The sequence below is a fragment of the Plectrocnemia conspersa genome, unplaced genomic scaffold (assembly GCF_051122295.1).
Source record: "Plectrocnemia conspersa isolate PC_06_02 unplaced genomic scaffold, ASM5112229v1 ptg000014l, whole genome shotgun sequence".
NCBI classification, from domain to species: Eukaryota; Metazoa; Arthropoda; class Insecta; order Trichoptera; family Polycentropodidae; genus Plectrocnemia; species Plectrocnemia conspersa.
In genome coordinates this window covers 771,596-793,046 of record NW_028277178.1, presented here as the reverse complement: position 1 = coordinate 793,046, position 21,451 = coordinate 771,596, and the positions used below count along the sequence as shown (strand labels likewise).

General features: G+C 27.7%; 1 protein-coding gene across 5 annotated transcripts in view; it reads left to right on the top strand.

The window, feature by feature from the left end:
* Window positions 1-21,451, top strand: part of Pde1c (Phosphodiesterase 1c) — a 228,950-nt gene that overhangs the window by 164,183 nt on the left and 43,316 nt on the right. The window lies entirely within an intron of this gene.

Genomic DNA, 21,451 nt, shown 5'->3' with positions numbered 1-21,451 from the left:
TACAGAATACGTCTAGTGAAGTCAAAGGACAAACAATAACAAAAACTACGCTATATGGGGGAACGCTATAGGAGGGCCTACTGTACTATTTTTATTACTCTTGTAATGTTTTTGTTCTTATGCTTTAAAAATATAATACAATTGTAAAATATTTAAATTTATTGACCTAAAATCTAATTTTTCTTATTTTTTGCTATATTAACAATTTTCTTCTGAAACTTAATTTGGTTACAAATATAAGAAGGTTTTTTGTCAGTCAGTAATAAATCACTGTATGCTAAGGATTTTAAAAAAAGTTCCTAATCAGAATATCTACAATAGCATAGAAAAGATTTTATCGCTATTATTTGATGTAAATACATACATATATGCATATTACGTAATTTAAAACTTTTAACATAAATATTTATATGCAGAAACAATGCACGTTAAAGGTCAAAGTTAAATCGTTTGTTATTACGCTTTCATGTTAGTTTTTACAATAATAAAAAACTTGCTTTATTATATCGTTCTGAAGCGAAGCTTTTTTTTATCATACCCTCAATATACAGTGTATTTATTCAAGCTTAAATATATTTTGGCACGCCTCCAAAATCCATAAAACATCCTTAATTTTATTTTCGGCATATTGTCAACTCATTAATCATTGGTTTATTTACGACACTGTTTAAGCGGTCGTGTAATAAAAAAAAATAAAAATTAAGTCATATTTGAGTTAAACGCGCCCAGATTACCCAAATCGTTAATCCTTCTGTGATGAACGGTATTTGAGATTTCGATCGTAATAACACCGTAATCTCAGATTTCTCAAGTTGTAGCTTAAATCTGATTATAAAGAGCAGGCATTCTCGCTTAATTAGCAAACAAGTCGAGTAGGGTGAATATAATATCATTCGTGAATATTAGTGCGATGTATTACAAAGATATGAATGTCAAATGCGTTACAACTACATCCGTACTCGGTCTCAGATTTGTTTTTAGAATATTTGCTTTAGCATAAAGTTAATTTAGATGTGTATTTTTATATAATCTAGCATTAGCTTATTTTTTTAAGTAAAGTGAAAGTCGGCTATTTTTTAAAGTTTAACCTTAGCATCAAAATAGTTACTTTTTTTATTTTCCTATGCTTTGTATTAAGTCAACTCTTTGCGTTTTAAGAATTTATTTTAATAAATAATATTGTGCAATACCAATGCTATTTAAAATAAATTGTTTTATCATACAAAAAATTAAATTCTAGCCGTATAAATTTGTGCCGTAAATTGTTATTTAGATAAAGTCACTTTGAAGCTCTTGGCGACCGAAATGGAAAGGCTGCTTCTATCCGGACTTTGGCGGAGTGGTCTGTGTCAATTTGTCGTGAGCTCCACTAGTAGTGAGCTTAGACCGCAACCATTGTGTATTATAAAAGTGACTATCTAACTGCTAAAAGCGATTAGAAAAAAAGTTATATATTGTTTTAAGGGCAGATGAAATCAGATTCCAATTAAACACTCGTTGCCGAGCGTTCTCACTACGACGGCGCCGACACAATTTTATTGCTTTTGACGTGGATTTTTGACTTCTGAGAAGTGATAATGTTTTTTTGCGCTCTTCTATTGGTCAAAATTTGGTTTAGATGTATTTAACTTAATTCTCATTTATTATAAAAATCCACTACGACTGCAATGGTACGATTTTAGAACAGCATATAATCTAAACTTATTAAAATACGCATTAATTAAATAATTTAATTTTTTAGACTTGCCTTATTGTTAAATAATCAATGAATTAGCGAGTTTTAATAAGCACATATCATTTTTTCTAGATGGTGAAATATGCCGGCGATCATTTGTAGGCTATAAATTATTAATGCGATCAACACAGCTCTAAACTGCTAGCGATAAATTGCTGGCGGTGAATTCTTGTAACATATTATTTTACTTTTAATATACTTATATATAAATACTTTAGTCAACTTCAATATTTCTGTATTAAAATTTCAATATTTCTGTATCAAAAGTATTCCAAATTTTTTCGTGCTATACTGTACAAATAAAAAGTATCTTAAATTTAAGTATAAACTTGTTCTATCATTATTAATAAAAACGTAAAAACGCTGATTTTAAAACTGAAATTAATTTTACTTCATTAGATCGATAGCGTTGATTGAATTAATTACGATTAAAATAATCTATAACAAAAATTGAAACAGTATAAAAATACTTATTTATATAAACCAAACTGTATATTTGTTTTTTACATATAAATATATGTTTAATGCTACTTTCATTCCACCGACGTTGTAATGAAAGAAGAAGCCACGCAACTCTCGAACTGACTGTGTTAACGAAAATATAATAAAGTGTATACAAATATCAAATCGTCACGTACGTGATTCGTGACGAATACGTTTGTTCGGCAGATGTAAATACTGCTAAGAATTTTACTTATTACGCTTTTTACAATTATTTTTTACAGTCCTGACATTGTAATTAATTCAGAATGAAATGTTTGAAATCGTTAAAGTTTCATATTTAAATACTATAAATGATTTAAAAATTATTAACTGTATTAAATGTATTAATAAAGCACCACATTAATTCTTAAATAGAACTTTTATGGTGTTTGGGGGGGTAACAATTATTAATTATTACATAAATATAGTTTCAATCGATTACAGATAAAGCTTACCTAGATTTTCTTAAGCCCACTAATAAATATATTGATTATAATTACAATAAAATCAAGGTAAGTTGTGCATAGTATTTGTGAAAATAGTTTAAAATTAATAAAATATATGTTATTGATTTACAAGTTTTGATTTCAGTCTGATGTTTTACTACTTATTTTGTGGTTGTTGATTGTTTTTACCTTGTTGTAAGGTAAGACTTACAATAAATTAATAAATGTATCTCATGTGCATTTTATTACACAAATATTAAGTATTTTGCGTTAAAATAAATCTCTAGTCAAATAGAATAAAACATATTTTTTTTTGGAAAATATAAAAGCTTTAACTTAAACTTAATTATGAAGGATCTCAAGTGAAGCGCTTTTCAAAGTTTTTTTCGTATTTTGATTGAAATTTCGTTCCATTGTCTTTTTTTCATACGGTCTGCTAAAAATATATAAAGATGCCTATACGTTTTTATACATGTATATTAAGTTCTACCAGAAAAATATTAACTCAAAGTTAAATAATAAATTTGGCTAATAAATATATACACGACATATTAGACGCTTTTTAATATATTTAAATTAGGTTTTAATAATTATAGCCTGAATAAAGAATAAGATTATATTATTTTATTTCGTATGGCAACCCAATTAATAATAAGCAAATATAGTTTAAAATATATTATTTTAATGTAAAAAATTATTTAATGTATAAAATAATTAACCCTTATCATCCCACGGCTTTAAATAAATCCATATAATTCAATATTATTATTCATGCGAATAATAATATTTCTTAGATACACAGGTAAGTACAATTTTACTTTGTGTACTCTAGAATCATTCTTAGAAGCTCAAATTTACGTATTGTGTATTTCCTTTCACAACCGAATGCGAAAACAAAAGGATTTGCGCATTTCACTGCTGATAGCAAGAAATTTGCGAATCCTCGAGCCGTTAAAGCCGTTTTTCGTACATTCGTCATACATCTACATACATTTTTTTTCTATACATATACAATTTATTTTTATTTTATTTATTATTCACCCGCTACGCATGTGAGGCGCATTCCCTTTTAAGTAAAGCAAAAATTTACATAATAACGTTCCGCACTCGTTGCCAAATTTCATATGCGATTTTTTCACTACTTTTTTCATATTACCATAAAATCTCGCCTTTTTAGCGATAGATACAATCTTTACAAATAATTAGACATTTAATGTGCAATTTGTTAAAGATGAGATTTTTAACTAAATTTATTTAATAAATAATGTTCTACAGTATTAATTCGTTTGATCCTGTAATTAAATCGAAAAGGACGATTTAATTACTCATAATTAAATACATTTAATAAATTATAGAATATTAAATTAATAATGAGATTATTAGCATTCATAGAAAAATACACGCTTTTATTTGTGTATCTAGAAGTATCGTTTAATGTATTTTAAGCCTCAATTGTATTATATAATAATAACGAATAACGATAAAATATTTCCCGGACAGGTTTTTTTGATTCAATTTTCAGCCTACAGAGGGTAGTGAGAAAAGCAACATCTTACTGATTAATGGAGAAAGAATTCAATATATTTGAATCAACGGCAAGAGAACAAATAATTTACATTGCCTATTTGAATATTTAAAATATAATTGAGCTAGATCGTGCATAGTGAAATATATTGATCGCAATATTATATAATAGTGTGAAATTGATAAAATTTACAAATTTTTATTTTAGTCTAGTGTCTCACAATTCTTATATATAATTGTTCTAAGCCATCGCTTACGGATGCACTAAATTTAAAATGAAACATTTTACTCAATTTTGTATTCTGTAAATCGTATCGCTTTGTATGAATGGTGTATATAATAATACACGTAAACAAAAGAAATATATTTAAATATAATAATATAATAAAAAAATTTAAATTGATTTTCGAGTCGCCGGTATTAAATTCTGTTGTTTCGACCAATGAAAAATAAGGATTCAAATATAAAACAAGATGGCTGACAGTTTTTAATAATTTTGCTACGCGACACTACTTTTCATTTGTCTGTCATGTGCGTTGTTCGATTTAACTGAATATAAATATTCGTATAGCAAATTAACTGGTGTGTTATAACTATAAAGTGCGTGAGGATTAGAAAAATACATTGATTAAACTACATAAACAATCTTCGTGTTGAAATCTTCAAATTTTGAGTTCCGAGGCCGAAAAGTGAGTTTTTCCTTTTACAATACATAAACATTATCATTGCTTCCGATTTAATGCACATATTCGTTAGATTTGAATAAATATAATTACTCGAATTAAACGTGAACGTGTAATATATATTGAGGTTAATGTCGATCAAACCATATAAATTCTAATAAAACGTATTTTTTTTATCTATTGATATTTAGGGATACTATCTTTCATGACGATTGCGTGACAATGATTGTGATGCAGTTGGTTATTTAGCTGAATAATTCGGGTTCCATTTTTGCGTAGTAATTTTATTGCTCGCTCATGGCTTCTAAAAATAATTAATAATACAATAAACCTTTGTAAATAATAATATCAAACTTTTTATGGATTTTTTATAAATCTTGATCCGCATCGTGATTTATAACTGTCTTAATAAATTATTTATTATTTTTTAATACATCAATAAATAATAGTTAACATATTTTTAATTGCTTTTTAATTAGATATATAAAATTTTATTAAGAAATAATACTTAATAATCATATATCTGTACTCCTAGTGATCAATAAACGTATTTTACGTACCGCTACTCGTCGTCGTGCTCCGAATAAAAAAATGCTACACGGTTTGCTTTATTATTCATTCGTCATCTGTAAAAAAACGGCTATCGCGATCCACATCATGATTTACAACTGCCTGTGCAGCCTCAGCGAAAATTCTATCCGCCCATTTCAGATATTCATTTTCGATTTATCAAACTTTCGATTGCGCCCGTAAATTTTTCGTTTTTCCCGGTAACGACACGACAATGTTCGCCCAAATATTCCATTTGGTAATTCGATATGACGACACGTGTGCGCGTCAAAACTGATTAAGAACCAATTTCTCGTCGTAGCGCTCGCTAAAACTCGTGAAAGATGGGCACGGTTTGCAAATTGGGGCGGATTTCTTATCGCACACATATGTAGATTATAATTTCCATGCGAATTCATAACCGAATAGGGCGTAATGAATTTTGCGTGGGTCGAACGGGTAAACAAAGTCGTATCAACCGAAGCTTTCAAAACTGACGAATTTCTTAAACATGATATTTATTTTTAAAATTTAAAATCTAAAATAAAATATTTTAAAATATATATATTTGATTAAATTAGATTGAATAAAATAAATTATTTTATTTTTGTTGTAAATAAATTGTAATTTAATTTATTGTATTGAATATACGATTTTTTATTTTTAATACATGTTTTACTATTAAAAATGACTAAGAAACAATCTCACAAATTAATATTTTTTTATGAATATGTGAGAAGAATCATATTTTACCTATAAAATGTATATAAAAAAAAGTTTTGAATTATGAAATAATTTACTTAAGTTTACGATCTTCGACTTTTGGCACAAGTTCAATATTTTCATACAGTATATTGCAAACAAAATATATAACATATTTTGCGCTACTTATAATAGACAATAATAATATTTTCCTAACCATGAAATTTTCATTGTTCGCTAAATTATATGTTGAACGATAAATTTAATCATAATTAATTGAGGCATTGTTATACAACTAAAAATAGCCACCCTTGTCCTTAAAATCTCTTTTGATCGATTTTTAGATTGTTAAAGAACATATTTATTCAATCTCAAGAACGTGCAAAGATTCCTAAAAAAAGATGTTAGAATTAATAATATATTTGATGGATCAAAAGGGCAGGTGTTATGAAATTAATTCAAAGACCTTACAAAATTATAACGATCCGTTACTCCAAGACCTAAGGACTAAATAATTAATTTGGGTTTACATGACCCTCCAGATTTTATTATTAAATTAAAATCTTGGATTATATTTGTATGCACAAGGTGTGCGAGGGATGAAATTTAATTTTGCCTCAAGAAACCACGTCGTATGCATTTATTATGTTGTGACAAACAAAGTTAGTTGAAACAACCGCTCGAAAGGCAGCTAATTTATTTTAAAGTAATGTCATGCGAGAAGAACCGTACATAGGACATGTTTTTAAAACTTAATAATATATAGCAAGCGACTTTGCGGGACAGCAGTTTAAATATAGACTGACTAGCCATGTTTTTAGTTATTGTATATTTTCAGCGGCCTAGTTATTGTTCCATATTCAAATGGTGACATATTTCAAGCGTTATGTCAACATATAATAATGACCACACTGCCAAAGCGCGTCGGTCAAGAACGAACGTGGTTAGGGTTAGCTAGCTCTAATAATTAACAACCATGACCACGACCCTTATGCGCCCGGAAATTTATCGTTCGCTGCATAATATTTATTAGTTGACAAATTCCGACAGTCATTGTTTACGTTCATTAATTTGACACGCCTTTATGGCCGCCATGTTGTAGGCTTGGTACAAATTCAACGTAATAAAACGCTTGCTTCTCTCATTACTCGCTTATTGCCTTTTTGATTTTTAACTCCTGACCTCAAACAATCATATTTGTATTTAAGAGCTTAATTTTATAATTTAATATTCAATTAATTCAGCCACAAATAATAACAGCGCTGATATACTAAAAACACCTTATTAAATAAAACAAGATTAGGTCTCCCGGGTGACGCTTTATAAACAAAACCACTGTCGTCGCTTCTCGGTGATGACAAAGCATAACAATATTATTTGTCGCGTGAGACAAAAATGTGTAAATCAGATGCATGTTGATTAGTACTCTTCGAGTGCTGATGTTGGCAAGTGTCAACCGTTTTTACGTTTCTTTTCATAAAGCTGGTACTATTGTGAGAAAATGCTTATTTAGACTTACTGTCTATATTTATTAAATTTTTAATTACAAATCTGACTATCATGACTTGCCAAGTCTACTCAATGCATCATAATGGACATTATACAATCAAAAAAATAATTTATTAAATATTTGTAAAAAAAAATACGGCCCATATCTAAAATATATGAATAGCATTTCACATATTTTTGTCCAGCCCCTCATAACTATCACCAAAAATACCGTTGTATTTGGCAATTTCGTTAAAGTTGGTTGACTTGTGCATGAGAAGTGCTCGTAAGCGCTAACATACTGGTCGCGACGAGCAATAATAAAGGACGCAATCGCGACTTTCACTCTAAAGCTCACAACTAGAAATCGCCGAACATTGATAGATTGCGTAGATGTTGTTTTTTGTATCTTAAATAAGTCATTAAAATTTGTAAATTGCCAGATTTTCCCAATGCGTCATGATGACTATTAAACATACAATAGTCATACTATTGTATATTTAAAAAAATAAGAAACAATAAAAATGCACATCTAAAATACACTTGATCGCCGATTATTTATTTATTACATTAAAAACGTGAAACGTCATTTACCGTATTTAATTTTTAGTTTGTCATTTAATCTAAATCAATTAATATTATTCTCGTTGAATCTTTTTATTGTTTGGGCAAATTTCATTTATCGAATTGTTTGCCAAAATCTATAATTTAAATTTTCTTCGTGATAACGTAATGCACAATAATTGTACAGAATATTTAACTAAACAATAATGTGAAAGCATATTTGTTCCTAATAATAGTACGCATTGGTATATATAGGTAATTAAATCAAATAAACGCATAGTAATAAAGTAATAATGATGAGCTACGAAGCAACACCTGTGTTTATAATTCGCATACGAAAAAATCACATAATACATGAAAATATTATATACATAAAAGCATTTTATATAAAATTACTTCTAGTTTAAATCGATTATTTCACTTAAAAGTTTTGAGGAGTTCCAGTGTTTTAAACATAAAGCCAAATTGTACCGTCTTTCAAACTTCTCTCGTTTTAGTTTTTTTCCATTTCGGCAAATTTTATAGTTCAATAAAAGTAATTCCTTCATTAAATATTTTTGACGAAAGTATATTTTATGTAAATTATCCATTCATTATAAGGTTTATGATATTACATTCCAAACTTGTATTTATGGATATTTTTACGTAGTTAAAAATAATCTCGAATGTGCATTTAAGTAAAAAGTATCAAAAGACAATATTATTATTAGCTATTTAGATTAAATGTTAATTTTTTATTATCCTTAGAAAGTTCACGGTTACTTGAAAAACATGATTTTTTACTTTAATAACAATTTAGTTATTATTATGAATAATTCATAATTATAATTACGACAAAAAAATGGTTATAAAGTATTATTTAATATTAGTTATTTGAAATATTTTTTATTTCATGTCTATAGATACGTTTTTCGTATGTATTTATAATTTATTACATATTTTATTCTTAAATAATTTGCTTATAATAATTATTATATTTAAATATAAATTAAGTTGTTTATCATCATTATAAATTATTTTCTTTAATTTTTACCGGATAAAAACTTTTTTTATATCGAATCTTATGCGATCCAATTTATTTAATCACAAAATTTAAGCTTCTTACCTATTATTTTTATATCACTTATTTAGGGTAAACCCTGTACCCATTGCAGATGTTGGGACCACTACCTAAAAAAAAACCTACCCAAAAATTCAATGACAAAATTAAGAATATTTCGCTATATCTTTGTAAATAATATTTAGTTATTTGCTTGTACTTTGATTTAATTTAATTTTAATTTATTAAATTTTTTTTTTTAACTTATTTTGTTAAGCCTTTACTATAGCAAAACTTTTTACTTATTGAATCTTCCGCGCTTGAATTTATTTTATAACAAAAAATAAGCTTTGTACATATTATTTATGTAGCATTTGATTAAAGTAAACCCTGTAACCGTTCTAGATGTTTTTTGGACCACTATCTGAAAAAAACCCATCCAAGAATGTAATGACAAAAAAAAAATGTATCGCTCTATCATTGTAAATAGTATTTTGTTATTTGCTTGAACATTGATTTAATTTAATTTTTATTTATTATAACATATCTTTTTAAATTATTTTATTTAACCTTTACCGTAGCAAAACTTTTTACTTATTGAATCTGTGCTTTATCGGTGTATAACTAGCCCTTGGCAGCTCATAGGCTCTTTTTAAAAAAGCTTTTTATATTTATCCTAGTCTTGCCGCGTTAAATTTAATGAATTTCTGAATAAAATAACCTACACAACTTAAAAATTCATTCAAGTTTTGCTATTTTAGATATATGGTTAATTTTTTAATTTAAATTTTAGCAATAAAAATTAAATTACCTTAATTACCGTATTAATTATATGTTTATAAAATATATGTAAATTATTAACCCCGGAAGATGTATGATAACATCTACATCGTATTTAATAGATGTTTACAGTAAAATCGGTTTAGTGACGCACCGTTGCATCCCCTTAACCAAAAGGTTAAAGGTGGTTAGGTCGATAGGGTCGCAATATTCAAAGCCCTCTGGAAAAGCCTTTACCGTTCAGCAAACTTTGATTTTTCTCTATAACATGCTCTCAATAATGTATTTACCTCGTGTGTTTTACTTTTGCCGGTCTCTGTGTATATATTTATATTTCGAAACTTGACCATTAGTGTTAAGGTTTAAAGTTAATTATTAACGCGATGGCGAACGGAGTTAAAACAGTAAATAGCCTACCCAAAATTTATATTTTAATTTTTGTATTTTAAAACAAATATTTGTTTCTAGATATATAATTAATATACAGTATATGAGTTTTAAACAAAAATATTTTTGTCCTGTTTAATGAAAGTATACATACTATATAAATTAAATGTTTAACACGTACATGCCGCGCAGATACTCGGTTAAAAATTAGATAACGCAACTTAAAAAAATATTTTAAAATACCGCATTTTAATAAAATTTTTACTCATATATGGGTTGTGCCATAAAGAAATAATGCTTGACGAAAACGTGTCACAAGAGTAACTGTTAGCGGAAATATGGCACACATGCTATGTCATCGGCCTGTATAGTGTTATATTATCAGTGTAGTGATTTTATTTATCTATCTAGATTTCAATTGTATAAGCTTCTCTTTTGTATTTAAAATCATAATAAATAATAAATTTGCACATGATTATGCATAAAGTAAACTCAAACAGATACATCATAGATTATTCGAAACTGCAATTAATAGAAATATGATCTATCATCGTATTAATAAGCCCTCATACCCCTGTACTAGTTATCCATCATTATATCGTGTAACATACGTATCGGCTACATGAGCCATTCAATGAGATACGGATAATTTATCATATTAATCTATACTAGAATGCAGATTTATTTTTATATTTATATTGGTCCTTTGTCCTCTCGAGCAATCAATTAAATTTGTTCCGGTTAGAAAAGGAGGACATAAAATGCTCATATGGAAGATTAGAACTTTTAGGTCTAGCCCGAGCCATGTCGGCTTAATCCAAGGGTACAATGTAAACCTTTGACACTCAGATTTAATACGACTTTCATAATAAATAAAAGAAGAAAAATGCGCGCTTTTCTCGGGTCAGCCGAGCAGAGGTCGTCAAATATTCAGGCTCGATCTTGGGTGAAAAAATCTGGAATCTCTCCAAACGCCCGCAATGCGACAGTTAAAGAATATTTAAAAATAATTAATGAAAAAATGACAAGCATATTGATTTTTTCCGAGTATATTGTTATTTATGCATTTGATAATAATTAATATTTAATAGCAAAGCTTAGTTGGTTACTTTCGGTGTTTTTTTATTATTCACATTAAAGATTTTTAAGCTATTCACTGTCATCTCGGTCGATTCGGCGTAGCTCCGTTTGTTGCAAGCTTTGCTCCCATCTCGTAATTTTGAGTCAAGTTATTAATTATCTAGCTTAAACATATACCGTGAAATAATAGTAAAAAGTTTTTTTAAGTTCTTTGTTTTTTGATAATTTTGCGTGTTGTATAATGTTGTAAATGAAGTGACAGTTAATTTAAAATTGTTTTTATCTGCTTGGTAAATATATTAAGAGCAATCATTTTTTTAAGTTGTGTAAATTACTTCGGCACTAATGAAACTTAAGCATCATATTTGAGTCAATTTATTTTTATTTTCAATGAATTATCTTTAATATAATGTTTGCTAAATAATACAAAATTAAATTAATACTACTTTATTTTATTTTTAATATTAATTTATTTCACATTACTAAAAGTTGCTATTAAACCTTATTATTTTATAAAAATGTAGAGTTTTATTATATTTTTTTTTCATAAATTCAGTAACATGCTTTGAATATTATATACGACACATTGGTGACTAAAGTAGACAAAGTTATTCACAAACTTAATTTTCTGTCTATCTACAATTTTATTCACAACAACAAATATATTTCTCAAGAACTAAACAATTAAATAAAAAGCAATTTCTCCCACGCAAGTTATAACTTTTAAAGCTCGAGGTCAATTTTCAAAGTTGTTATCGTAAGTTAAAAATACCAAGCAATTTCCTTTCATTCACACACACACGCATACAACGATATGTTACGATTAACGATATTACAACAACATAAGATGATAAGATTTTTTGTTACATTAAAATAAAATCCAATTTTTTATTTCCATCTACTTTTTTCGTCACCCTTGCAGTGTCATGCTTTTTTCATTACACAAACAGCATGTTTCATTGCTATCCCTATTACGTCTTTTTGTACATTTTATTTTATATAATTTAGATGTTTATATATATTTAGAATTTTTCTTATGCATAAAGACGTCATGAATGAACGTCATTCGCAGCTACGTCACGTTTCACTCTTGGGACGTGAATTCAGTTTGCGACGCCATTTCCTTTATTGAATCGCTTTCGACATACATATGCTGTGGGTTCTTAAGCCGTTTTAATTATGAAAATCTATTTGAGTCAGCCTCATATATGTATGCTTTCATTAAAATTTATAAAACCTGCACTGGCAGAAATTCACCTTTCAACTCACAAATGAGACTTTCCAACGAAGTGGTAAAAAAATACTTTATATTATTTTTTTATATAAAAGTCATTTTAAACAATTATTTTTATATAAAATACCATTATTTATATATCTTATATATGTATTTTAACCAGCTTTGTCCGAAGAAAATTTATTTTAGTTCAATGCGCTTTTAACGTGTATATGCGACAAGTGCTTTCTCGCGGTCAATTTGTATTTGCAGTAATATCAAGTAGTTTAAACAGGATAAACCGTAGACGTAAATATTTATTGTATATTTTTAAGGAAATAATGAAACACATTTGTGCATTAATTTTTATTTTTATAGTTGAACCTAATTAATTAATAGATCTAAAAATTAGTTTTATAAATAATTAAATATATCTGTACATCTCACTATTTCTCAACACTCGTAAAACATTCATCGTCATATATCTTATCTTTGACTAAATAAATCAAAGCTGCCTAATTGGAGTTAAAATATTCAATAGTCTTCGGCAGAATCTGAAGATGTTATTTATGGTTGCCAAAACAATACACCTCTTATGTGTACACTCGTATATTATGTACATATAATATATCCCTATTATTGTGCGTTCCATTATACATTGTGAAACGTACAATATACGAATTAGAGGCATTCATGTACAAACATACATACGAGAATATCAAAATTGAACGCCGTCATTAAAAAATAACGAACACCACTATCATTTGAGCATAATCAATACCCTGTAAACCAGATGGACTAAAAGTTTTCCTATGAATAAACTCTCTCTAACTTTAAGGAAAAAGTTTGTTTTCCTTTTAGGTGCCAAGGGCAGCACGTGGCATTACAAAGACTGTTTTATACAATACAACCCTAAATCTGCACAGTGCTGCAAAGTTAGTATTTTTAAAGTATATGTAAACAAAAAATCTCTAGTTGTTATAGACTATAATTATGCTATTAATAAATAGTAAATATTATATGTTTAACTTAATCTATCGGTTTTTTTTATATAAGTATTTATTAATACTTTCAAAAAGTTTTTCTTTCCAAATATATGTATGCTAGTTATACATGATGTTTCCATGAGTGTATCTGTTAATCAAATCTAATAATTATTTTTGTATGCATTTTTTTATTAAGCAATATATTGCTTTTTTACATTAATCGAAAAAGCTTATTATTTATTATTATATTTACTTATAAATAATAATAGGTCATTGTTGTTATATTTGTATTGAAACATTTCAATAATTATTAGGAGGTTTTGATATTAATATGCATGTCACCGAATATTGTCAATCCGGACCACTGTGCGCCGTCGGGGATTATGAATATTAATAGGTCGATCTTGCGATAACAGGTAATCAGAGACGTTAATGGACTGCATCTATATTTATCACGCCTTCATTATACTGTAAATTATAAGATAATTTGCCTGATGAGGAAAGGATATCATTTTTAAAAACGTGTCAAAATGATGTGGCAATATAAAAACACACATACTTAGTCCTTCACATTCGTGATTCTGTCTTAAACTTAATTAAAACCTGTAATTTTTAACTTACATTTCTGAGCGGGAACTGCACGAAGGAGAGGCGTATTAAATTTAGGTCCTTAGAAATTTAGTCGCAATGGTTAGCGTCACGGGGGAGCAAAATGCGTTCTGCGGAAAATAGTTTCACAAAAACAATGATTTATATGTGATTGTTTGGCGTGTTACTAATTTAATTTACTTAAATCGGGGTGTCTGGTTTAACGCTAAATAAGAAAAAAAACATTCGGCCACAGATCAGGAGAAGCAAAGAGAATGTCGCACAAGTTAACGAGGCTGTACGATAGATCCGGGCTTGTCGACTTGAAAGCGTTCTGCTGTTATAGCGATACCTAAATCAACTTTGCGTTAATTTCTGTGACAGGGCTTGAAACTACACCAATATAAGATCCAGTTAATGCAAGATTTTGATAAAGGAAATGTTTCCTAACAAGTATACACATATCGTGTAGAGGTGACATCCCATGGCCTTCTCTATTTGATACAGCTTTATTTTTTTGACACATTTGCTGCACAAGTGTGGTAAAAACCGTGCATTGTCTTGATGAAAGAGCACTTTTTTCTTGGACAAATATGGACGTATTTTCTTGATTTTTTATTCAACTGCTCAAATAGAACGCATATTATTCTCCATTTATTGTTTGTTCTTTTTCCAAGTAGTAAATATAGATGATTCCGCCGTCATCTCAAAAATCCGTGCATATTACCTTACCGGTCGATTTTACTGTCTTTGCCTTTTTTGGAGCCGGATCCATCTTGCCAATATATTTTTTTTATACAATTTTTCATACAAAATTAAAAGCACTGAGCCATGTGATATGCTTGTGGCCTCAACAACTTTGAGCACTTTGACTCCTTGATCACTCGAAACCATATCGTGGATTTTGTCGATCATTTCTAGCTTAGTCACCTCAAGTAGGCGTCCCGAACGATGTTCATCACTTGTGGATGCATTTCCACTTTTAAACTCATTCACCTAATTGTAAACAGTTTTAAACACTGGTGCAGATGTGCCATGAACTTGATCCAACTCGGCTTTGATTTATTTAGGTATTTGGCTTTTTGCTTTAGTGTTTAATTACTACACGAAACTCATTTTTTTTCATTATTCGAAAATAGCACGGGTTGTTTGCTCTAATCGATTGTAAAATGAAAGGATGCCATGGAAATGGCTGAAAATTTTACAGGTGGTAATTTTCAGAAACAAACTTGTTTTGATACTACTAGCGCCATCCCTTAGATTTTCTTAGACTTCTCAACCTACCCTCGTAATATGTGGTCAGTGCAATATTTCCGCAATTGTACGGTCACCAGATCTCTTTGTGCCTATACTTACTTTCAATACGTGTGTTTTCGTTTGCTCAAAATGGTTATTAATACGACCTTTAAATTATAAAAAAATTGTGCAGATGGTTGAAACCATACAATGAAATAAATCTCTCCAATTTCCCCAATAAATATATTTTTCGCCATATTCTTATACACTTTATACCAAATTTACATGACAGTATCACAACGCTTTTTGTTAAGGGTGGGTCCTCAATCAAATCTCGTTAATTACATTAAAATTCCTCGTCCGCGCCGAGCTTCGCAAAGATCCTCGATATGGTAATTTCGGTTGAAAAATCGACGCGTCATCGTCAGCTTCCCCTCGAAACTCCTCGACCTTTCATCCCTCGAGTGGAGGTAGGCGGGTTTGCGTTAATTTTTATTAATCGACCTCAAATTTCCAAAGTGGAAAAGGTATAAATCGCTTTTGTGTGCAATTAGGCGTCGGGACAAATGTTAAAATGAAGACAAATCTTCCATGGGGAAATCTAGGCGTACATCGGGTCACCCAAGATTAGAGCCGGATGTGTTCTTCTGGACACGAAGCATTGCAAAAAGGTCCTACCTCTCGTCCTGGTTTATCCCTTTCAGATCGATGTCGGAACCCATTCATTAAGATAACGCTGGCGAATGGACGTTCGGGGTCAAATTTGCCCTAATTTCGGTAGCGTAACAAAAATCTTTTTGCAATAAAAACGTTTCACATTAAACAATTTATCATACATGACAGCAAAAGCACACTTTCTAATCTGCAAATAATTATTTTTGCTATAAATTTAATACAATATTACTGCCACAACAAGCATATACTGATAATTTTTGCTTGTTGGCAATATATATTTCTTAAACAAAAAATAGTCACAAGTTACCTAAGAAGTTCTTTAAATATTTAGGATATTTAGGCCTTCTAATTTATTGTTAATTCGACAATATCAGCAATGCTAATCTTAGAGAATATTCGGTGTATTAATTTGTCAAACTCAATGGTTTTTCATTTTTTCTGACATGCACAAATATGTAGAACGAATCATCTTCAAATTGAATATTTATCTTTGCAAAAAATCACACGGTAAAGTAAAAAAAAATACTTTCGAGAGCTAAGGCTTGGAAAAATGAAAGATGTTCAAAGCCTCTGATTATTCACTGTATTATTCACCAGCAGATACTTCGTAGGATCTCAATGTGTCAGTTCCTCTTTTATCAGAAATGAAAGCCAAATATACTGTCTTGCTCTATCATACAGCAGTTTAATAGCTCGATTGATGCCAGCGATTAAAAACCCACTCTTAGCTACTATTATCAAATACTAAATGCCTTTATTAATTACTATTTGTTAAAAATAATATAGGATTTCTTAAAACTACATTGAAAAAGAGTGCTTATATATAAAACTTACGATTCATGTCACGAATCATGTCAACTTGATTTATGTATTTTTCATGGTATCAAAATTTTTAGAATAAATGAAGTCTCTACTCCCACAAAATATTGCGACGGATGTATATTTTGTGAGATTAAACTCCAGTTTTAACAGCGTTTTTAGAATATTGATACAAATGCATTATATTTTTAAATATTTTATTAGACTATCTAATTACAATTCTTTCACTTTGCCTTAAATTATAAGTTATTAACCTGCATAGTGTTGACATGCTAAAAGACAAATTATAATTTTCTAAATGTGCCTTTCAGGTGACGAATATGTTTATTAATGGTGATTTATATTTCTAATTAAAGCACCTATGTGAAAATACATTTTTAAAGAAGTACATAATTTGCTTTTGCAATATTTTTTTCTGATTGGATTTATATAGAATCAAATAAAATTGTATCTATCGTTAATCATTTTTCGATTGGCAGTAATTAAAAGTAGTTTGACAGTTATATTTATGTGCGTTTATTTTCTCGCTCATATTGCACGGAAGCAAATTAATTATATAGAGTTAGTTTTTTATATTACAGACCATTCCTTTTTACTGTTATGAAGTGTGTTTGGTAAAACCGAATAGAAAATTCACGAGCAACTTTTGGATATAAAAAAAATTTAATGACATGCATCTTTAATTAAACTGTACGGGAAAAACCTGGATGTATTCTCTAAATAAATATTACTTCGGTCCTGACATTTTCAATTTTAATTTTTCAAGCGGGTTATAATATCAAATACGAATAAGAGATCTTAATTATTTTTAGAGAATAAATTAATTCAATACTGACATGTCGATCACTATGTCGATCTTAAAATAATTAAAATATTTTAAAACAAATAAAGTAAGTGATATAAATCGGTTGCTAATCAATTTTTTGTGATAAATGGTAAGATTATTTTAATTATCAATTTTGATAAATTAATATTGATATTATTAATTTTTATTACAATATTAATTTTGGTTAAGCAAGATGAAAAGGTTTTGGAAAATGAGCATTTTAAATCAAATAAAAACATACGTTGATTATTATTTATTATATTTATATATTTTTCATTTTTTTCCTAAATATTATTTTATTACTTTCTACCAACTCAACAAGGCCGCAACAATTTTCATCAATAATATTAAAAATTCATAAAAGTCTCTTTATTTTTTAATAAGGCAACCATTTATGTTAAAAAAACATAACATTACTAAATTTTCACCTTAAATAAAAAGTTTATTAATTTATCAAATAAAATTTCATTATTATTTGTAAATTCTATTTATATGATAAAATATATAATAAGCATATTTTATAAAATAAAAAGTATTATTCATGAATATTTTTTTATTTCCCAAAATTTATGAATCGTGTATTAGGGAAATTCTTCAAATTTTATATATCTAGATAAAAATTAGCTCTCATATTAAAAACATGGCAATTTTATAGTGCCACTTTTTACTTTAATAAAATATACTTCATATATATTTGATCATGTATATAGAATTTACATATAATAACAAAATTTCATCTGGTTATTCAATCTCAATAAAGTTTCATTTTGCCATTGTTTAAATTCTATGAAAGTATAACCAGATTCGGTCGAAAATTTATCAAAGTCCGCATTGATTTATGTCCCATAAATAACTTTAATTAATTAGCCATTGCGCTCATGAAATGGAATTAATATAAAGCTTATTTAACTCTATACTTTAGATAAGTGTTTGTTATGCGCGCGTGTACGCATACTAGATAATAAAGATACGATATGTAATTAGCATAAAGCTTAAGTGAAAACAAATATCGTTTAGTCGATAGTGTGCGATAGTTGATAAAACTTGTTATAGTAAATGTGTCAGTTAGTCAAAAAGTATTTGACATATTTTTATTTAATTTTAAAACAAATATTTATAACTTTATAACATAGTATAGAATATAGAATTTAAAAAATATTTTATATTTCTCTATTAAAAACCATAAAAAAATATATAATATTTTTAAAAAAATATTTAATATTTTTTTCCTCACAGATTATATATTAATTATATTAAATTAACTTATAAAATAAAATATGATTAATAGTACAATTTCCTTTTATTTTTATATTAGATATATTTTTAATCATATGCTGTAAATTTTTAAAACATTCAACAATATTATTCACACACCATTTTTACCCTACTATAAAATCACTTTTTTTTGCTTTGTTGTATTTTTCAAAAAATAATTACTTTTTAAAGAAGGCATATTACAAACTTTCATTGTATTGTATAAAAGACTTTTTTACATGGCAATTATTTTTTTAAAGTGCACATAAATTAATCCATTAAGGATGCCGAAAGATATTTTTAGTGAAACATCGAGAGAGAAAATCGCACTGTAGAGAAAATTCCATAAAAATATAAATAATACAAATTTAGATTAACATCTAAAGAAAAAAATTAGGTTATTTAAAATACTTTATATTAAAAATTATATAATATTTAACTTCATAATTAATCTCCCGTATATGTATGTCAGAAAAGCATTTTTTTCTTAAAATTACATAATAAATTATATGTAAAATTATTATTATCTATATGATTAAGAAAATTAAATTAACTGAATTTAACGACAAATGTTATAAAACATTTACTTTTTTACCTAAAATTGTTGTTGTGTATTTTATTATAAATTATCGCTTTTTAAAAAATATATTTATATTATGAACATATTTTTTATTATGAATGAAAACCTTTTTTTACTCAATATTTATGATATATGATTTTATTTCATATTTGCATTTATTATCCGCGTTAAGGCATTAAAACTAGTTTATGAAAAATCATACAGGTAGGAAGATTCATTGTGATATACTCGACGCTATTGATATCCCTTTTCACAATGACGTCACGCGTGAGCTGTTTTGATATTTATAATAGAATGCGTTGATCGAAATCATCTATTTTTATTTTTATTGTGAAAAACCTCAATATATTAAATATTATTTATAGATGTCAATGCTTGTTATCGCTCGCAGTAAACCAAGGCATGACGACGACTGTTACGCTCATGTTTTCACGCTTTGCACTCTTAATCTATAGATTGGTTCTCGTAACCGCACGAAACATTTCTTGTACGTATGAATTCAGCCATGGTAACCAATTATTTACAGCTGTATACTACAATTTTGATTAATATGTCACACAATGAATGTGAATCGAATGAAATATTATTTAGATAAGAATTATAATAGAATCAATTTTTTAATTCAAAGAAAAATTATTTTGATATATGATACATGATAAACAATTTTTGGTTAGTTGATACAACTTTTATTTACTCCCAGTTGAATTTTTAACTGGTATAAAATTAGTTGTTATGTATTATAAATTTATTTAATGAGTCAAATACATAATAATAGATTTAATAGTTTAATTTAATAAATTATTTTAACATGCAGATTCTAACTTTTTAACAAAATTATTTTATAAATTTGTTAAGCACATCATTATTGTATTTAAGTACTATATTTATTAAACAGATTAGCAAATAACAATTGTAGGCTAAAAGTATTATTTACACCTGTAAAAATAATCTGTCCAGATACTTTTTGACCATTTTATTACGTATAAAACATGCGTGATTATGTTGGGTTATTGCGCATAAAAAAATACTACCAATAATGGACATTTCGAAGTTTATCTTTTTCCCTTATTCTATCAGAAAAGGGTCAGAGATTATTATATAATATTTATGAAACCTACAACGGTATAATAAAATTATTTATTGAAAAATTATATTACGAATCGAAATGCAATATAAATGCGTAATCTTTGTAAAAATCAGTATGAGAGGAATATATTATAAGGGATGGCTTTTGAAAAGGTTATGCTGTGTCTAAAGTTTTACCCTTACGTAATCTTGTATTATGGGATTTTTTCCAGAGGATGAAAGGATTATTCAATAATTCAGTTTACAGGTCACGCATGAAATGCGCGCATTCGTAAAACCTACTTTATAATAAAACTTTTACTTATTTACAACTAAGTGTGTATACTTTTTTTATATAATCGCACGTAAAAAAATCTTGAAAAATTTTCCTTGCATATTATGCTTTTATAAAATTCATATATTGTCATATATGAATTTTTAAACTTTTTTTCAAGCTAATTTAATCTCTGAGAATTTAATAATAAATTCTTTTTCGAATTTGTTTGTATATGTATGTAATATTACGTTATGATTAAATATTCTACAATGCAATATTTGAGAGAGAAAAGTATTTTTATTTGCAAATGGATTAAGCTTTTTGGATTATATTTTGCCTTTCAAAATTCAAATTAAATCGTAATAATGTAGTTGCAAACATTTGTCGATTCGGATTTTAATAAATTCATAATCAATTCCATTTACGGTCTATCCGAAGTGGGTCATGCATATACACAATATTATCCACACGT